The 21,674-nt window shown below is 40.3% G+C and overlaps 1 protein-coding gene across 1 annotated transcript in view; it reads right to left on the bottom strand.

The window, feature by feature from the left end:
- ADARB2 (adenosine deaminase RNA specific B2 (inactive)) overlaps window positions 1-21,674 on the bottom strand; it is an 808,988-nt gene that overhangs the window by 15,509 nt on the left and 771,805 nt on the right. The window lies entirely within an intron of this gene.

The raw sequence follows: 21,674 nt of genomic DNA, 5'->3' as shown, positions 1-21,674 counted from the left end.
TGTCAAGTGATGGCTGCAGTCAATCAGTGGCTACATTCAGTCTAAGCTGGAAAGATCGGATGCAGCTGCTATGTGATATTCAAAATACCAAGAGACAAGTTGGGCAAACAGTAGCCACAATTGATCAATGCCACTAATCGAAGAAGTGAGTACAGTTTTTTCAAATTCCTTTGTGCCCATACAAAATAAGTTTTAAAGTAGAAAAAATGTTCTTAGTTTCTCTAGATAAATATACAAGTGTACTATATACAGAGGTGCAAAGAAGATAAGTTTAGTGGTTCAACTTTTACATAAGGATAGGTTCACATTGAATTAGGGCATTCTGTTTAATGGATCCGTTAAACGGATGCGCTAATGATGTGTCCCAAATTGTCTTTATTTCTGCGATCGCGCTAACGCATGGTTGCATTGCATTGGCATGAATTAGCAATAGTGGGCTATGCACAGCGAACGCTTCCGTTCGCTGTGCGCTCGCCGTAACATACCCAAAAACGTGGTAGTCCACGTTCCAAGGTGCATCACAAAGAAACGGATCCGTTAAACGGAATGCCCTAACACAACATGGATCTAGCCTAGTCTATCAACCTTACTGGATTATTTGGTCCTGTGTGCTATTCGTAGCTCCGTAGCTCCGCAGCTCCGCAGCTGGTCACGTGTACACATCACGTGACTGTGACGTCACACAAGGTCCTGCACCTTGTCAGCTTCAGCTCTATACACGCGGCCGCCACTGCCTGTGCACGGCAGTTACCAAGCTCTGGGGGAGCACGCTAGTCACCGGCCGGGACAGCGTCTCCTATACTACTATTTGCTCTGCAACATATTGGATATTTCCGGAACAGAAATTCAGAGAAGGCTTCAGATACCAACCTTTCAGCACATGAGTGAAGGACCTTTCCACATGTCAGCACTGGACACAGATTTCCTTTTCTTTGATATTAAGGTAAACACATCTTGTTAATCACAGTCCTGTATGGGGAACCTTGTTTATGACATTTCCTAGTATTTTAACTATTTATGGCTTCATATAGGTGAACTTAGCGCAAATATCACATATAGTTTTCTTTAGTCTATCAACCTACCACTAACTATTGAGGGGCAACTCCCCAAATCACCAAATTGAGATTCTGGTTTGGCTTTTATCTTAAGTCATATTGCAAAGATTGTTAAAGAGTGGATATTGACTTTTAGGATTGCTTCTTCCTCTCTGAAGAGACAATTTGGATATTTAATTTCTCAGAGGAGCATGTATGGCTTATAAGTCTCTTCACTCTGCCATGCCAGGCTTGACTTGTCATTCTCCACAAGCAGAAACGTTACCAATTAGATCTCTGTCCAGAGACTCTCACCATGCCAAATCAGATCTCACACCTTGCACTGATGAGGGGCAACAGCCCGAAACACCGTGTCTACAAATTGAGGTTCTCATTTGGCTTTTATCCTAAGTCATATTGCAAGGCTTGTTAATTAGTCGATATTGACTTCTACATTAGCTTCTTCCAGTACGGGGCGCTGGAGTTCTAGTCCTCTTCCTCTCTGAAGAGACAATCTGCATATTTAATCTACCACTCTGTTATTTGAAGTTTTATTTCGTCATCATGTACTTTGAAAAGTGCACAATTTTGTGTTTATTTTTACATCAAATTGAAAAATAAAGTAAAAATAAGATCTCATTTAAGAACCTATGCTGAAGTGAAATCATTAGAAAGCAGCGGGTTACAAAAAAAAGAATGACAACTTTAGTGTATTGCCCGAGCCTAGATAAGGCTAATTTCACAACACAAATAGTAAATTGAAAATTCTAGACATATAATGAAGAGACAAGTTATGGGGCTGCGTAATTTAGGGGATTGATGTTGATGTTACTATTCATAAGGAGGAGAAAAAAGCAATAAAATATCGATGTGCACTCCTGTAGATAATATGAAATATATTTTACTGAAAACCAAATAAATCAATACTCCATAGAAAAAAACGATTGCAATGCAAAAAAGATTGACAACATTGACATCCCAGCATAAAAAAATGTACAAAATATAGAAAAATAATAAATAAATTTCGTACACAGATATGGGGGACAATATATTCAGGAGTGAACCCCAAGTATATGAGAAATGTGCATATATAAACAAGGTGCAAATATTTGCTCATAAAATGTCAAGTTTTGTACTTTGTTCACTTATGCAGTCAAAGTACACAGTGCAGATCAGTCAAGAAATGTCTGATAATGAAAATGTTCACAAAAAGCATAAATATGGATATAATATATATGTGTGTATATATATATATATATATATATATATACATATATATATATATATAATGAGGAGGCAAGGAGAGCAGCAACAACCAAATACCATAAAAAAGTAAGACAGGTCCTGAAGAGCCAGCTCAATGGGAAGAATAAAATCCGCGCCATCAATACATATGCTCTGCCAGTTATCATATACCCTGCTGGCATAGTATGCTGGCCAAAAGAAGAGATGGAAGCTGCACATGTGAAGACACGAAAGCTCCTCACACTGCATGGAGGTCTCCACACTAAGTCTAACACCCAAAGATTGTATACCAACAGAAACAGAAAGGAGGGTGGTCGAGGCTTGATAAGCATCCAATCCGCCATCATGGATGAAGCAAGGAGTATCCAGAAATACATCAGAAAAATGGCACCAAAAGATGAGATGCTGAGAGAAAGCCTAAGGCAGCAACAACAACAGATCTGGAAGGAAGAACAGGAATATAAAGTGCCATGGCAAGACAAGCCGCTGCATGGGATGTACCATCGACAGATAATGGAGGTGGCTGACATGGAGAAATCCTACCAATGGCTGGAGAAAGCTGGACTCCGAGACAGCAAAGAGGCACTAATCATAGCCGCACAAGTGCAAAGCCTAAATACCAGATCCATAGAAGCAGGAATCTACCACACAAGGCAAGACCCAAGGTGCAGACTATGCAAAGAAACCTCAGAAACAGTCCAACACATAGTGGCAGGATGCAAAATTGTATACAGGAACATCTGCACAGCATATGGGCTAAGTCCCCCTAAGTCCAGGTGGGAGACCCCAGAAAAAGTGGTGGAGAATGAAAGGGCTAAAATCCTGTGAGACCCCAGAAAAAGTGGTGGAGAATGAAAGGGCTAAAATCCTGTGGGACGTCAAGATCCAGATGGATAAGCAGATGTTGGCTAACCAACCAGACATTGTGATAGTAGACAAGGATCAGAAGACAACAATGATAACAGATGTGGCAGTGCCAAGTGACAGCAACATCAGAAAGAAGGAATATGAGAAGCTGGAGAAATACCAGGGCCTCAAAGGAGAACTGGAGAAGATGTGGAAGGTGAAGGCAACAGTGATTCTAGTGGTGATAGGAGCACTTGGAGCAGTGACCCCTAAATTGGGAAAATGGCTGCAACAGATCCCAGGAGCAACATCTGCGCTCTCTGTCCAGAAAAGCGCAATGCTGGGAACAACTAAGATCCTGCACATAACCCTCAAACTCTCAGGCCTCTGGTAGAGGACCCAAGAATGAGAAAGGACAACAAACACCAACCCCATTGGGGGTGAGAAGGAAGCTTGTATACATATATACACATACATACAATCTAAAGAAATGCATTCATAAAGCAAAGTTAGAATGATAACTAAAATGTATAGTAAACTGGTGTTTTTTTTTTCAATAGTGGTGGACATTTTTACTAAAGTGAGAACTGGAAGTGCAGTCATTGAAAGGAATTAGTGATAACAACAATTGGGCACCTAAGGCAAGCAGAAGAGAAACTTCTTGAGCCTCGTGAATATACATGTTGTGGAAATATTGTGCCACAGTCACACCAGAGTATTTAGATGAAGAATTTGCCAAGTGCCACTTGTGACACAGTTGAAAATACAAAACGGACTTTATTTGTAGAGACAAAAGTTTTTCAAAAATATCACTATACATGTTCAACAATTGCTTAATACTGAGCTCTATATGATGGAAGTTGTATTTCTTAAGCACACAATATGGAGAAAAAAAACAAACCAAAATTTTATCACACCATAAAGGAACAAACTAGACCAAACTTCTACACTGCTGAGTGCTGGGTGTGAGGGTGCGGAACATGACAAATGGATTTAAAGAACCAATCACGGATGCTGTGCTCTGCCCCTGCAGTTCCTTATCCCCTTTCTGACATTGGATGTACTATTCCGTCTATGTGGGGTGGGCCCTAATTCCCAAGGACGGAATAGTACGTCCAGTGCGATTGGCCGCGCTCACGGGGGGAGCGCGGCCGATCGTGGCCGGGTGTCAGCTGACATCCGGCACTATGTGCCAGGAGCGGTCACGGACCGCCCCCGGCACAATAACCCCCGACACACCGTGATCAAACATGATCGTGGTGTTCCGGCGGTATAGGGAAGCATCGCACAGGGAGGGGGCTCCCTGCAGGCTTCCCTGAGACCCCCTGAGCAACGCGATGTAATCGCGTTGCTCCGAGGGTCTCTTACCTCCTCCTCCCTCCAGCAGGTCTGGATCCAAGATGGCCACGGCATCCGGGTCCTGCAGGGAGGTGGCTTCGCTGCGCCTGCTCATAGCAGGCGCCGGGAAGCCTGGACAAGTGCACGTCAGATCGCTGATCTGACACAGTGCACAGCAAAGTGTCAAATCAGCGATCTTACACTATAACATGATGCCCCCCCTGGGGCAATGTTATAGTGTAGAAAAAAAAATATTCACATGTGTAAAAAAAATTTTTTAACCCCTTCATGACCGGGGGATTTTTCATTTTTCTGTGTTCGTTTTTCGCTCCCCTCCTTCCCAGAGCCATAACTTTTTTATTTTTCTGTCAATTTGGCCATGTGAGGGCTTATTTTTTGCGGGACGAGTTGTACTTTTGAACGACATCATTGGTTTTAGCATGTCGTGTACTAGAAAACGGGAAAAAAATTCCAAGTGCGGTGAAATTGCAAAAAAAGTGCAATCCCACATTGGTTTTTTGTTTGGCTTTTTTGCTAGGTTCACTAAATGCTAAAACTGACCTGCAATTATGATTCTCCAGGTCATTACGAGTTCATAGACACCAAACATGACTAGGTTATTTTTTATCTAAGTGGTGAAAAAAAATTCCAAACTTTGCTAAAAAAAAAAAAAAAAAAATTGCGCCATTTTCCGATACTCGTAGCGTCTCCATTTTTCATCATCTGGGGTCGGTTTAGGGCTTATTTTTTGCGTGCCGAGATGACGTTTTTAATGATAGCATTTCGGTGCAGATACATTCTTTTGATCGCCCGTTATTGCATTTTAATGAAATGTCGCGGCGGCCAAAAAAACGTAATTCTGGCGTTTCTAATTTTTTTCCCGCTACGCTGTTTAGCGATCAGGTTAATACTTTTTTTTAATTGATAGATCGGGCGATTCTGAGCGCGGCGATACCAAATATGCGTAGATTTGATATTTTTTTTATTGATTTATTTTGATTGGGGCGAAAGGGGGGTGATTTAAACTTTTATGTTTTTTTTATTTTTTTCACATTTTTTTAAACTTTTTTTTTTAACTTTTGCCATGCTTCAATAGCCTCCATGAGAGGCTAGAAGCAGGCATAGCACGATCGGCTCTGCTACATAGCAGCGATCTGCTGATCGCTGCTATGTAGCAGAATTGCACGCGTGCTGTGAGCGCCGACCACAGGGTGGCGCTCACAGCGACGGGCAATCAGTAACCATAGAGGTCTCAAGGACCTCTATGGTTACCATTCACAAGCATCGCCGACCCCCGATCATGTGACGGGGGTCGGCGATGACGTCATTTCCGGCCGATGCCGGTAAGGGGTTAAATTCCCCTCCCCTCCGCCCCCCCCAAAAAATATATTGTTCCTATAAATACATTTCTTTAAATAAAAAAAACAATAAAAGTACACCTATTTAGTATCGCCGCATCCGTAACGACCCCTCCTATAAAACTATATCACTAGTTAACCCCTTCAGTGAACACCGTAAAAAAAAAAAAAAAAAAAAAGGGGCAAAAAACGCTTTATTCTCATTCCGCCAAACAAAAAGTGGAATAACACGCGATCAAAAAGACTGATATAAATAACCATGGTACCGCTGAAAACGTCATCTTGTCCCACAAAAAACAAGCCACCATACAGCATCATCAGCAAAAAAATAAAAAAGTTATAGTCCTCAGAATAAAGCGATGCAAAAATAATTATTTTTTCTATAAAATAGTTTTTATCGCATAAAAGCGCCAAAACATAAAAATAAATAAATGAGGTATCGTTGAAATTGTACTGACCTGAAGAATAAAACTGCTTTATCAATTTTACCAAACGCGGAACGGTATAAACGCCTCCCCCAAAAGAAATTCATGAATAGCTGTTTTTTGGTAATTCTGCCTCACAAATATCGGAATAAAAAGCAATCAAAAAATGTCACGTGCCCGAAAATGTTACCAATGAAAACGACAACTCGTCCCGCAAAAAACAAGACCTCACAAGACTCTGTGGACCCAAATATGGAAAAATTATAGCTCTCAAAATGTGGTAACGCAAAAAATATTTTTTGCAATAAAAAGCGTCTTTCAGTGTGTGACGACTGCCAATCATAAAAATCCGCTAATAAACCCACTATAAAAGTAAATCAAACCCCCCTTCATCACCCCCTTAGTTAGGGAAAAATTAAAAAATTTAAAAAATGTATTTATTTCCATTTTCCCATTATTGCTAGGGTTAGGGCTAGGGTTAGGGTTAGAGCTTGGTGTTAAGGTTAGGGCTAGGATTAGGGCTAGGGTTAGGGCTAGGGTTAGAGTTAGGGTTAAGGCTAGGGTTGGGGTTAGGGTTAAGGCTACAGTTAGGGTTAGGGCTAAAGTTATGGTTAGGGTTTGGATTACATTTACGGTTGGGAATAGGGTTGTGATTAGGGTTAGGGTTGTGTCAGGGTTAGGGGTGTGTTTAGGGTTACCGTTGAGATTAGGGTTAGGGGTGTGTTTGGATAAGGGTTTCAGTTATAATTGGGGGTTTCCACTGTTCAGGCACATCTGGGGCTTTCCAAATGCGACATGGCGTCCGATCTCAATTCCAGCCAATTCTGTGTTGAAAAAGTAAAACAGTGCTCCTTCCCTTCTGAGCTCTCCCGTGTGCCCAAACAGGGGTTTACCCCCACATATGGGTATCATCGTACTCAGGACAAATTGTACAACAACTTTTGGGGTCCAATTTCTCCTGTTACCCTTGGGAAAATACAAAACTGGGGGCTAAAAAATAATTTTTGTGGGAAATTTTTTATTTTTATTTTCACGGCTCTGCGTTATAAACTGTAGTGAAACACTTGGGGGTTCAAAGTTGTAACAACACATCTAGATAAGTTCCTTGGGGGGTCTAGTTTCCAATATGGGGTCACTTGTGGGGGGTTTCCACTGTTTAGGTACATTAGGGACTCTGCAAACACAATGTGACACCTGCAGACCAATACATCTAAGTCTGCATTCCAAATTGCGCTCCTTCCCTTCCGAGCTCTGCCATGTGCTCAAACGGTAGTTCCTCCCTACATATGGGGTATCAGCGTACTCAGGACAAATTGGACAACAACTTTTGGGGTCCAATTTCTTCTCTTACCCTTGGGAAGATAAAAAATTGGGGGTGAAAAAATCATTTTTGTGAAAAAATATGATTTTTTATTTTTACGGCTCTGCATTATAAACTTCTGTGAAGCACTTGGTGGGTCAAAGTGCTCACCACACATCTAGATAAGTTCCTTAGGGGGTCTACTTTCCAAAATGGTGTCACTTGTGGGGGATTTCAATGTTTAGGCACATCAGTGGCTCTTGAAACGCAACATGGCGTCCCATCTCAATTCCTCTCAATTTTGCATTGAAAAGTCAAACGGCGCTCATTCCCTTCCGAGCTCTCCCATGCACCCAAACAGTGGTTTACCCCCACATATGGGGTATCAGCGTACTCAGGACAAATTGTACAGCAACTTTTGGGGTCCAATTTCTTCTCTTAACCCTTGGGAAAATAAAAAATTGGGGGCAAAAAATCATTTTTGTGAAAAAATATGATTTTTTATTTTTACGGCTCTGCATTATAAACTTCTGTGAAGCACTTGGTGGGTCAAAGTGCTCACCACACATTTAGATAAGTTCCTTAGGGGATCTACTTTCCAAAATGGTGTCACTTGTGGGGGGTTTCAATGTTTAGGCACATCAGGGGCTCTCCAAACGCAACATGGCGTCCCATCTCAATTCCAGTCAATTTTGCATTGAAAAGTCAAATGGCGCTCCTTTGCTTCCGAGCTCTGTCATGCGCCCAAACAGTGGCTTATCCCCACATATGGGGTATCAGCGTACTCAGGACAAATTGTACAACAACTTTTGGGGTCCATTTTCTCCTGTTACACTTGGTAAAATAAAACAAATTGGAGCTGACATAAATTTTTTGTGAAAAAAAGTTAAATGTTCATTTTTATTTAAAATTCCAAAAATTCCTGTGAAACACCTGTAGGGTAAATAAACTTCTTGAATGTGGTTTTGAGCACCTTGAGGGGTGTAGTTTTTAGAATGGTGTCACACTTGGTTATTTTCTATCATATAGACCCCTCAAAATGACTTCAAATGAGATGTGGTCCCTAAAAAAAAATGGTGTTGTAAAAAGGAGAAATTGCTGGTCAACTTTTAACCCTTATAACTCCCTAACAAAAAAAAAGTTTTGGTTCCAAAATTGTGCTGATGTAAAGTAGACATGTGGGAAATGTTATTTATTAAGTATTTTGTGTGACATATCTCTGTGATATAATTGCATAAAAATTCAAAGTTGGAAAATTGCGAAATTTTCAAAATTTTCGCCATATTTCCATTTTTTTCACAAATAAACGCAAGTAATATCAAAGAAATTTTACCAATATCATGAAGTACAATATGTCACGAGAAAACAATGTCAGAATCACTGGGATCCGTTGAAGCGTTCCAGAGTTATAACCTCATAAAGGGTCAGTGGTCAGAATTGTAAAAATTGGCCCGGTCATTAACGTGCAAACCACCTTTGGGGGCAAAGGGGTTAACAGGCATTTTACAGTCCTTACAGGTATGTTTCTTTAATTCTATACTAATTAAAGGCAAGAAAAAAAATCACAGACACAAATTTCAGCAGTGAGTTTGGCAATTAAAATGCTAAGCACTGGTATCTATTCTTTTTTTTTTTTTTTAACAATTGGGCTGTTTTGCTGAAGACATGAACTTATCTTTCATAAGTTAAATAATTGCTGCTAAATTTCCTGTCTTCAATCAGATATGATCTGAGCTGAATCGGGAATTGTGATGGCGCAAGCTTTATTCACACTGGTTGGGTGACATTTTCGATCACATCATTACTTAATGAACAGCCCTGGACAACAGACACTGCTTTTTTTGCTGGTATTTTGTAGGATATTAATAAAGAATGCCATTTAATAATAGACGGACAGACGTGCCTATCTACATATTACAAAACGGCGTGTGTCAGTGGCACAGGAGGGCGGCACTATGGTGTTTCCATGGTGCTGTATTAAATGGTAGTCATTAGAGGGATTTCTGGAGATGGATGATATTACCCAAAAAAGGTGAAAATAACAGATTTTTTTTACAGAGCAGATAGTATACAATGGAAATCACACAGATTTATGGCCGGATTTATATGACATGCCATTTATGTGTGTGATTTATTATATGATCACTTATTTTGACACATAAATAGTATTATATTTTGCAAATATCATGGATATTAAAGTTTTACCTAAAATTAACCCAACAGTATAGCCTCATATACTCCTGTGTGAACTGTACTACGTACAACTTGAAGCATGTGTATCTCTGCAGTTTTCCAAGATTTCACCTCCAGCTCAATTATTATTTAACTGTCTGTTCATCAAATGTGCAGAAAATGAGCCAATATTGTACAAAGTAATAATAATAATAATAATAATAATTTTTATTTATATAGCGCCAACATATTCCGCAGCGCTTTACAAATTATAGAGGGTACTTGTACAGACAATAGACATTACAGCATAACAGAAATACAGTTCAAAACAGATACCAGGAGGAATGAGGGCCCTGCTGCTCGCAAGCTTACAAACTATGAGGAAAAGGGGAGACACGAGAGGTGGATGGAAAGTATACATTTAAAAGGAAAATAGACATTTAAAGCGTTTTTTGGGGGATTTTTTTTAAACGATTTTTTTTTACGACAGGGCAAGGAATATTGATTAGCTGCAGATTTCACATACATAAATGAGGAGTTGGACGTCAACCCTGTTTAATTCTTTATCGTATAACATTCTCTACTTATAAAAATCACAGAAAACTCTTTTCATTGAAGATCTTTTCACTTAAGCAGAGGTTAATTAATTATTCAGTCAGTATTGTTTTATTATAGGACGTGCTATCAATCTAGCGTGCCCACATATTAATTGGGTAATGCATCTAAAGGCAGAATTATTATTATTATTTATTATTATAGAATTCCACTGTAACTGAAATGCTCTCCACTCTGGCTCACAGTGTTGGGTCACAAGCAGGAGGACTCCCTCTTTGATGTCTATATACCCTAAAAGGGCAAAGATAGGATTTGTCCTAAGTCAGCAAATGATTGTCTATCCACAGAATAGGTCATAACAAGAGGTTAGCAAGTTTGCACCGGACAGTTAGTGTTCAGTGCAAATTGCTGAACAGGGACTTCTCCTAAAGTCCGTTGCAATGTTCAGAGTTCTGGGGAAAGTCCATTGCAGAGAGAGAAAATGTGAGAGAATTGTCTGGCTCAAAATCCGGGTCCACATTCTTTTCAAAGGGTTTGGGTTCTGATTCAAGTACGGTTACAATTCTGGTACCAGGACAGAACTTTAGAATAAAGTTCAGGTCGGGTGCCAGAACCCGTACTTCCAAGGGTCCACCCATCCTTAGTCATAACTTACTGATCGCTGGAAGCCAAGACAGCTGAGACACCCATCAATCCCAAGAGTATGTCACTGAAATTCTGCAAGTGTGCGACTCCTTCATTCAATGTCTCTGGGGCTTCCAGGGAAAGTCAATTGCTGCATCTGGCTCCAGCAGTCCCATTGAGGGGCATTGAAGTAGTGGTGCAGATGAGACATTTCGGAACCCCATTCTTGAGATCAATGGAGATTGTGGTCTTCAGGCCCTCAGCAATTAGAAAATTATCAGCTATCTTTGTATAGTTGATAACTTACCAAGTTGGGACAATGCTGTAAATGACTAATATATTGTAGGACAAGTCTAATTTGGAAGAAATACATTTCCTTGTTGTATTTAAAGGAGTTTTCTCGGACTTTGCTTATTTTTCTTGTGGAGCTAAGAACTTACAGGCAAGTAGTTGCTAACAACCTGCCTGTTCTGCCTGGCGCCAATGTCTGCTGGCTCAAAGCGGTCACTGTTATGATCTGGTGGCCTAGGAGCAGCATGTGACGTACTCTGGAGAAGGTGGTACCTGTACTGACCGCCGACCCTGAACTTAGCACCGCAACTAGAAGTAGCTGTGGGATGTACCTAACACTCCCTAGACACCTCGACACAGCCTAAGGACTAACTTCCCCTAAAGATAGAAACGGGAAAACTATCTTGCCTCAGAGAAAATCCCCAAATGATAGACAACCCCCCACAAATATTGACTGTGAGAGGAGAGGGAAATGACATACGCAGACTGAAATCAGGATTTAGCAAAGGAGGCCTTTCTAGCTAAAAAGAAAGAATGGGACAGAGTACTATGCAGTCAGTATTAAAACACTAGAAAATATCCACCACAGAAAATACAAATCTCCACATCTGACTAAAGACATGGAGGGTATATCTGCATCTCCAGCGATACAGCTTGGCTGCAAAAAAACCTTACACAGACAAAGCTGGACAAGACAAAATATGAAAATGCACAGAACTATAAGGCCCACAGCATGTGGACAGCAAAAACAAAGCCAGAACTTATCTTTGATGAAAAGAACAGCAAAACAGGAGAGACCAGTCAGGGATGTGAATCCTCCAAAAGCAATGGACAACTGGCACTGACTAAAGGATCAAGCAAGACTAAATAGCCCAGTCCAAATTGCAATAAGTGGACACACCTGATAAATGCTGCGATCCAAAGACAGCAGCACTACCACTCATAACCACCGGAGGGAGCCCAAGAGCAGAATTCACAACAGGTCACATACTGTTCCTGCCAGCAATGCTGCTGTTTCCTTTGCCCTCACATCAAAAAAGCAACTCCTCCACCTCTGGTTTAATGTGCCAATGGGGAGTCACTGCTGACGTTATGCTGATTGACAACTGACTCTCCGCAGTAAGGCAGCGGGGAGCTGGATATCAATCTGCATGACATCAGCATAGATATCCTGTCTGCAGAACAGAGCTGAATAGAAAAAGTTGCTCTGTCGATATGACATCACTGGAAGCCAGTCAAATGTGGCTCTGGCAGGAGTGCTCTGTGACTGCTCTGAGCTGGCAGAGATTGTTGCTGGGCAGAACAGGAAGGTAGTTAGAAACTACCTGCCTGTAAGTTGTTAACCCCATAACAGAAATAAGCAAATTCCCAGTTAACCCCTTCAATTATTATATTTTTTACAAAGGAGGACTTTATTTCCGCCATGTTAATTTTACAATAACATGTAATGCTCATTATCAAGTAAAAATACAAACATGGCAATAAAAACAAGTTACATATAGTTCTCATTATAACACTTCAATCAAATTTACACAAACATTATTTTTAAATATATATATTCTTTTTATTTTTAATCTAACTGAACTATTATAAAGAATTTAGGAAAATAAAATGTTAAGTCATAAAAGACAGACGTGGCCTGCCTGATGCTACCTCTTATGTGACCCAGTCTAATTTATGCAGAAGACATCTTGCAGGGGATTTATCAAAGCTTTACTCGTGTTCTGCAAAATTAATCTAGTTTTGCAGTGACATTTTTAAGATGAAAATATTTTCACAGATAAATCCCTTGGACGCAGCGTTGTATTTTTCATCTGTCGACGTTCAGGTGAGCTGAAGGAACGGCATGTGAGACAGATGAATCAAGTCATAATCACTTGTCTTTAATTCAAGCGGATCAAAGGAATAAGAATTTTACTATAGTAAATGCAGAGTTGTGTAGCTATGTAGAATTGTAGTGCTATGTTTATCAATGATTGGCTTTTAAAAAATCTGTACCAATAAAACAGAGTAACTGTCCTTAAAGGAATTATGCCATCAGATACATTAGCGGCATATTCCTGGGGTATGCAACCAATGTCCTATAGAGGTGTTGAACTATTGGAATGAATTTAAAATGGCCCTGAAAAGTCGCTTTACCTTTTTCTTCTTGGCTCAAGTCGAAAACTAGATCATAACCACTAAGTCAGCTATGCATGTGGTCATATTTACTGCCATAAATATTTTCCATAAATAGGTCTAAAGAGGATTTGTCACTAACTAAAAAAACTGAGTTAAACAGCTTGTAAAAAAAATTGTTTAACTCGCCTGATTCTGCTGCACCACCCCATTGCATAAATATTTAATTTATTTTCTTCTGGAGCACACTATGTGAAATCTTCTAGACACCTCCCAATCACAGATTCTCAGCTAAACTAGCAGAGTTTTCGTTTCAGATACTGCTGATGTGTGATTGGCATATTCTAGGAGAGAGAGGATTAAAGCGTACAAGTCCAGGGAAGACGGAATAAATGCCCAGTTGGATTGTAAAGCAGAGATTTCACATAATGCACTCCAGATGAAACAAATATGGATATTTCTGCAATGGAGCGACGCAGAGCAAAACCGAAAGAAGCAGCAAAATCAAGGGAGCGCGGGGATGTTTACAAGGAATTTAACTCAACTTTTAGAGCAGATAACAGGTTTTCTTAAAGAGACATTGCAGAGAAGAAAGACAAGAGTATATAATAATACTTGAAGCAACCCTCTAGATTTCCCTTACTAAGGAAAATTCCTTTAAGTAAATAGCACATAAACAAGGAAAAAAATGGTTGGTATAGTGTTCATATGATTTCTTCCTCGGATACTATAAGATCAATATCAAACACGTTCAATAAAAACCATTATTATTTTATTCTTCCATCCTTTCCTCATCATTACCGCTGCTGACAGTAACCTGTACCAACTGTCATTTTCCTTGTTCATGTGTTACATTTTTGGAGTCGGAATTCCTGGTTCAGTGGGTAGAAAAGCAGTCACCTGTTTTTTTTTGTTTCCAATGCCATTTTGTAGAGTTGCACCTGACTTCAGCCCAACTCTGTAGGTGAGACACTTTTTATCTAGTTCTAATGACTTTATCGGCAAGACGTCACACTATGTTACCTCTTATCCTTCACTTTTCAGTACTTATGTAGCAGTTAGTTTATTATCACATTTTTTCCTCACAGGTGGTTTCGCAGTCTGTACTTTATGTTCATTCTTCTCTTGCTAAGATAGAATTCTGCTGTCCATGCACTGACTTCCTGGTGAACCTGTGATAGACTTTTATATACCAAGCAGCCAATCAGAAAAGGTTGAGCTGCAGGAGGAGGGATAGAACAGCAGTGTCAACCAATGAGAAGACAGGAGGCGTGACTTAGACTACTTCATACCCACTGTAGGCACTGTAGCGAAACTGTAGTCACAGTTCACAGCTCTGCCTTAGCAGAGCTAAGCTAAAAGGCAGCCAGGGATAAGCACCATCTGTAGGTTTTGATTTTCAGACATTTTTTAAGATTTATACCTGCGCATTCACTTAATTTGCCAGCGGATAAATCAAGGACTATATACTGGTGATATTTTTTCTTTTAGTAGGAAATGCTTTTTAAATATGTGAATATTCAGTATTTAATTTTGCTGAGATTCAGACTTCACATTTTAAGACGCTTCTCAACCACTGCAAAATAGCATTTTATTAAATATAATGAAAGCCTAGGTAAAAGGTGACACTGGCAAATAATGGCCACAGCATTCCTAAACACTTTTATGCAGATGACTGAAATGAAGTGTGTATGCAGATTTTAATCTCATCTCTGGAGTTTGCTAATTATAAGGAAAGCCCGGCAAGTGACACGTTATTAAGCTTGTTATGATAGCAGCTTTCTTTATTTAACAGCCATGTTAGTGGCAAAATCAAGCAGCATTGTACTTTGTTGTCTATGCAAATAATCTAAACAAGGCTGAGGATGATAACGAAGGCTTCCAAACTAATATGATATATATTTTCTTTTATACCAACATCCCAAAAATTAGAATCTTTATTGAAGATCTAATGAAACAAGTTCAGATCATGTAACTTATTAGTGTTCATCACACACATATCTAACGGTGCAAAAAGGTCTACTTTATAGCATATTTATTCCCATATCATTCCTGTTGTTACTCTATTTCTTGCTTTTGTCATTTTAGATGCATTTTAGGTAATTCATTAAGGAAATTATTTGGTGAGTGTTTTTGCAAGAAGTACTGTCGCGAAGAAAATGACTCTAATCTCCATTGAAAATTAAATTTATAGGTAAAAATTTTCAAACTTTCTGCAGCTTGTAATTAACAAACATCAATAATTTAAGCTCAGGAAAACTAATAAAACATCGAATGCAACACAAAATGCCACTTTTACTGACTACTGCAGTATCATAATTATTCAACCCCTTGACGAGCATCTTTAGTACTTAGTAACAATGTTGGCATTATAGGGACAGAACTGGGCAATTGCGGTGGGCCCTCATACTCATAAGGTTTCATTACAAGCATAGTGCGTGTTTGTGCTCAGTGTATACATGTGCTTATGTGCTTTGTGTATACATGTGTGTGCTCTGTGTATACATGTGTGCCATCTTTGTATACACGCGTGTATGTGCTCTGTGTATATATATATGTGAATGTGCTCGTTTAAGGGTCTAAAATCAGCTGGTGTAAAAGTAACCTAAATGTTTCTGTGAGATGGTGCAATGTGTTAGCATTTTGGACCCCACTTTTAACTTTTGCCCAGTGCCCCACTGTTTTTAAAACTGGCCCTGCTTACTAGAGCACCTTTGGCTATTTTGACCTACTACAAATGTACTCAGTGTCAGACTGGCCCACAGGCGAACCGGACCTGAACTGGGCCCAGACATTGACATCTGCTGGCATACAGGGCTGGCAGCTGCCTAGGGTCCCCTCTGTCCCAGGGGCCTCCAGCCAGTGGCTTGTCCCTAATAGGTGCACACCACCCAGCTGCTATGGGGCCCGTGAGTCAGGGCCCCCCCAGCACCAGCAGAGCAGCAGCGGTAGAGCAGCAGGTGACAGGAGGCAGGAGTTGGCTGCTGCAGCTAAAGCCTGTCCCCGCTGCTAAAGAAAAATGAATATTCACTGCTCCCCACGCCCATGGGTGTAGAGACCACTGAATATTCATTTTACTTTAATAGCGTGCCGTACTAGCCACAGCTGCCGGTTTCTGCAGCAGCTGCCCACTATCAGGGTCGGCGTTAGGGGCAAGCAGACTCGGGCCCCTGCTCTCTCAAAGACCCTCAGCGAGTGGACTTCCTCTAATAGCGGCACATCTCGTGGCTGCGATGGAGGCCGTGAGTCAGGGGGGCCCGACCCGATGCCAGCACCACCCCCCAATGCGCGCCGCATTCAACTGTATCGGCATCGTAGATATATATATACCTCTTAGTCCTACCACTACTCTGACTGACCAGGCATCCTGTAAAGGTGATCAGATAATATGTAATGAACGTATATAATTATATACAGTACAATATAGATATATATGTTTAAGGGCCCCAAAGACTGATTGCTTTGTTTGTTGATTGAGGGGCTAAGTGAGGGATGCCAGCATACTTAATTCTGCTCAATATTAAGTCATAGAATTACTAATATTTATTTTATTTAATGATATTAATATTGAGCAGAATTAATTTCAGCCTATCGGTTTGGCCTCCACAATAGTCACCGTCTGTTATGTAGCCCCTTGGGAAAATTAATCTCCCACCCCTGCTCTATTTTGTATAGCTGTGATATTTATAGTGCCATACATAAGGGAAACATTTGCGTTGTTTTCCGTGTACGGATGTGCTACAGAGCACCTGTGTTACACATGACCTATCACATGATCTATCAAGAGGAGTCATGTGACATGTCACGTGCTAAATTGGGGACCTGGGAAGGGGCATGCCTCCTAAACTGCCCTGAGCCCCGGCTACTCTTAATCCACTTCTGCCCTTAACTACGATAAGCATTTAACAACTTTGGCAGAGGGGTCTTTATGGCCTATTATGCATTAAAGCCTGGGTATAAATTCTAAGTATCTTCCCAATATTCATCAGGATGTGGCCTAACCTAGGACACTCTTTCTATGGCTCATTAACAGCCTTCGTAGCAGTCTATATGGTAGCTCTTCCGACACAAAGGCGGAGGCCATCTTAACCCACTTTCATATGTTTTCAAGAATTGTTTTTTTTTGCATTTGTCGTCACATAATAGTAATAATAAATTATCAGAAAAAGTATGGCCAAAAAGTTCTCAGGACTTTATGCTATGACAACCACAATGAACTTTGTTCTTCCTTCGTATTCAGAGAAACCAGATAGCTGCGGGACCAAGATTAAATACAGATACATTGAGATCAATCAGGAATAGAAAACGTAAATGTGAACTGAATTAGCAGACACTTTGCACGCACGCAAGATAAACAGAATAAAACAGATTAGGCAACATCTTCTCCCTGTAGACCTTGTCATGCTGCATTCACGCTGAATAAAATGATGAAAATTCCCCACAGATATGAAATCTCATTTATGAACGAAATTCAAGACAACAGAAAAATAGATTCATTTGCTAAAGTTTTACTTCATGAGAAAAAGAAAATTACCGGAAATATTATTTCTTAAAGTATCTGGATGGCGTTTTTTAACCACGCTTTAACAAGGATATGATGATGATGACTGAATATAGCATGAATAACTCATTATGGTATAAAAGCGGGGGTGTAATCAGAGGTAACTACATGACCAGTAATTACTCCACTCACGGGAAATTGCTTGAGCCTTCAAATAGTATTGCTATAGCATGCCCAACAGAAATTATCGATAGATATCTTTAAACAATTATCAAGTGATCAACCATTTATTCTTAGGCTTTTATTAACTAACATAATTTAACAGGTTGGAGAAAGATAGATGTCTATCAAATTGATATCTCTCAGACATAGGTATTTGGTTCAGTAGAAGGCAACACCATACAACATCTACTGGAATTAAGAGGGAATTTTGACTCATAAAGGTAAGATGTTTGTTGGATTTTCTCCATAGTTTTGATTTTAACAATTATTGATGGCATCCCGATTCCCAGGGTGGTGGACTCCTGACTGATTGACAAGTCAGGCTCATAGCACTGCTACGACTCTGTCCCGAAATGTGTGCCCATTGATGCAAGCACAGGCAGCTTTGCTTCTACAGCAATGGAGGATCCACTGTGGCACTGAAGCTGGCCAGATCTAGCAATTCAGACAAGTTCAGAGCAGCACTTTCAGGCCCTTTAGCGAAGAGCTTGTAATGTCTGCACTTTTGGTCCAGCAATCTCTGACAAACTGCAGAAGTTGCCGGTAACTTAAGGGTGATATTCAGGACTTGAGCTACCTGCCTGTTGTGCCCACCACCGTTTTCCATCAGCACAGATAGGTCACAGACTGCCACTGACATCAAGCTAGCAGAGCGGCAGTTTCTTTTCCTGTTGACAGGGCGGGACTACTAGTGTCATGCTGATTGACAGCCAGCTCTCTGCTGCCTAAATGGGGGAATTTGGCTGTCAATCAGCATGGCGCTAGTAGTCCCGCCCTGTCGAAAGGAAGAGAAACTGTTGCTCTTTAGGGAGGAGCTGAATCTTCGGGAAGAACGGTCAATGACTGGTGCCAGGTACAACAACATATGCCTGTTAGTTCTTAGGCATTTTTTTAAATACCCTTTAAGCAACAACAGTAAAAAATACAATTAGTAATCCCTCCTTTCTTGAGAATGTAGTGGATTTGTAATGACAAGTAAATCATGAAGTTGCTTGTCTTTATAAGTCCTTTGCAATGTTACCAATTAAAGGAAATGAGAAGAACTATTTCAAGTGATGATTAGGCAAAACTGATGCCTTGTATTAGGCCTAATGCAAAGCCTAAGAGTGAAGGTCAAGATTCTGTCTCTGATCTTTTTTGAATCCCTAAGATGTGTACGTTAGGAAAGCTCCTGAAATACAAACCAAACGTTCACAAGGGTACATTAGCCTGAGAGTGTTATTCTGGCCACAGGAGGGGCAATGTACAGTGGGGCAAAAAAGTATTTAGTCAGTCAGCAATAGTGCCAGTTCCACCACTTAAAAAGATGAGAGGCGTCTGTAATTTACATCATAGGTAGACCTCAACTATGGGAGACAAACTGAGAAAAAAAAATCCAGAAAATCACATTGTCTGTTTTTTTAACAATTTATTTGCATATTATGGTGGAAAATAAGTATTTGGTCAGAAACAAAATTTCATCTCAATACTTTGTAATATATCCTTTGTTGGCAATGACAGAGGTCAAACGTATTCTGTAAGTCTTCACAAGGTTGCCACACACTGTTGTTGTTTTTGCGGTGTCCCACCTGCGTGTGGTGCTGAAGCCCCATTCATTTCTTCTCTCCAGCAGCGTTCGCTGGAAAGAAGGAATGAATAATCTTTTTTTTTTTATTTTTGTTTTTAAAATAAAGTTGCCGGTAATCTGCCCCCTCCCACCCCCTGTGCGCCTGCCCGCTGGCATTAAAATACTTACCCAGCTCCCTCGGTGCTTACATCCTCTCAGCGTCGCTGCTTGTCCTGTATGAGCGGTCACGTGGTGCCGCACATTACAGTGATGAATATGCGGCTCCACCTCCCAAAGGGGTGGAGCCTCATATTCATTACTGTAATAAGCAGCACCACGTGACCGCTCATACAGGAAGAGCTGCGACGCTGAGAGGATGTAAGCGCCAAGGGAGCTGGGTAAGTATTTTAATGCCAGCGGGGGGGCGCACAGGAGGTGGGAGGGGGCAGATTACTGGCAACTTTATTTTAAAAACAAAAATAAATAAAAAAAAAAAGATTATTCATCCCTTCTTTCCAGCGAACGCTACTGGAGAGAAGAAATGAATGGCGGCTTCAGCACCAGATGCAGGGGACAGCACTTAACTGTAGCGCTGTCTCCTGCACGGTGCGTGTGGTACCCAGTCGGCACACAGGCGCCGCACGTGTGCCACACTGATGTGCCACGTGAGCACACGGACACGGATAATTCCGGTACTGATTTTTCCGGTACCGGAATTATCTGGACGTGTGAGACTGGCCTTACACAGGATCCTGTAAAAAGAAATCCTTTTATTTCCATAATTTTTTGTCATCACCTCTATTCAAGGGATTGATGATAACTAGCGAATTATTTGGAATCCAATTGCTGGGACTTCTTCAGGATCCTGGAAACGGGACTCCGAAGCGCCAAGTCAGAACAGAGGGGTGACGGCACATATGCGCCATTGCCCAATTTATTCGCTCTGCTATCTCCGGTAGAGCCTTAAAAAAAAGAATGGAACGGTGTGAAAGCTTTAAAATCAGACAAACTATATTGATCAGAGAGTTGTTATTACAGGATTTGGCTTCTGAACTGTTAGAAAATAATTTCTATGTGACGGCGCCGAGACAGAATTACCTCTTGCCTCTAACCTGATGCCATGTGACTTTGAGGTTCTCGAGGTTCTTGTGTTGCTGTTAACGTTTCCTCTCTCCCCATTTTGTATTTCTTGATATTCTTGTAATTCTATTCTTCAAATGTAAATTTTATTTTTTTGTTCTACTTATCATAGGCAAACATCTTGTATATGCCTGATGTCAATGTAATGTTAATAAACAAATGTTGTTATATTTAATACTTGCTTTACATTTGCAGAATACTGAGCAATATTTCAGTATGTTTTGGGGGATTTGCGAAAGAAGGGCAAACATACAAACATCAATCACATGTACAACACATGGATAAAAATATTGGGACAGTCTCTGTGTGCGTGGCGTCCTAATCTTTCACATCACTTAACAATGGTTGCTAGCATCTTGATCTTTATTTTTCACATGTAATGTAAAATATTAGCATTTTGGGATACTTTTCCATATATACTAATTTGCAATTGTCTAATGTCACAGCACACAATGTAGAATAATGTGTAAAATTCTTCTGAAATCTCTCTGACTAAATCACAGTAATGTATCTGAATTGGTTTGAATCTGACTATACTTTATTCACATTAGCTAAGAAATGTGCTGGGGGGTTAATTGGTTTAAACAGAGTAAAGCTGCAGTAATTATGGCCATAATGGCTCTAGGAGGAGGCTATAAATACTTATCATTTCATAGTAGAGGAAAACTTAACTTTAAAGCTCCGTTATACATCTTGTACAATACAGTGGAAATTATAAATGTGAAGTGCTCACCAAAAATGGCCGTTACATAGAGATAATCTATTATGGACAGTTCATTATCTATATTTTGATGTATAAACGGAAGGCTGCTGGCACATTAAAATCTAACAGTGTCTATTGCATGTATGCGTCAAAGTTATTTTCCAATGTATACCCCTGAGAAAAGACTCTGTACATGCGTACAGTGGCATCAGTGGCATAGGGTTACATAGGCATCCACAAATACCAAAAAGATACC

This window comes from Ranitomeya imitator, chromosome 6 (assembly GCF_032444005.1).
Source record: "Ranitomeya imitator isolate aRanImi1 chromosome 6, aRanImi1.pri, whole genome shotgun sequence".
Taxonomy (NCBI): domain Eukaryota; kingdom Metazoa; phylum Chordata; class Amphibia; order Anura; family Dendrobatidae; genus Ranitomeya; species Ranitomeya imitator.
The sequence above is the reverse complement of the archived record's forward strand: the minus strand, read 5'-3'. Positions and strand labels throughout refer to the sequence as shown.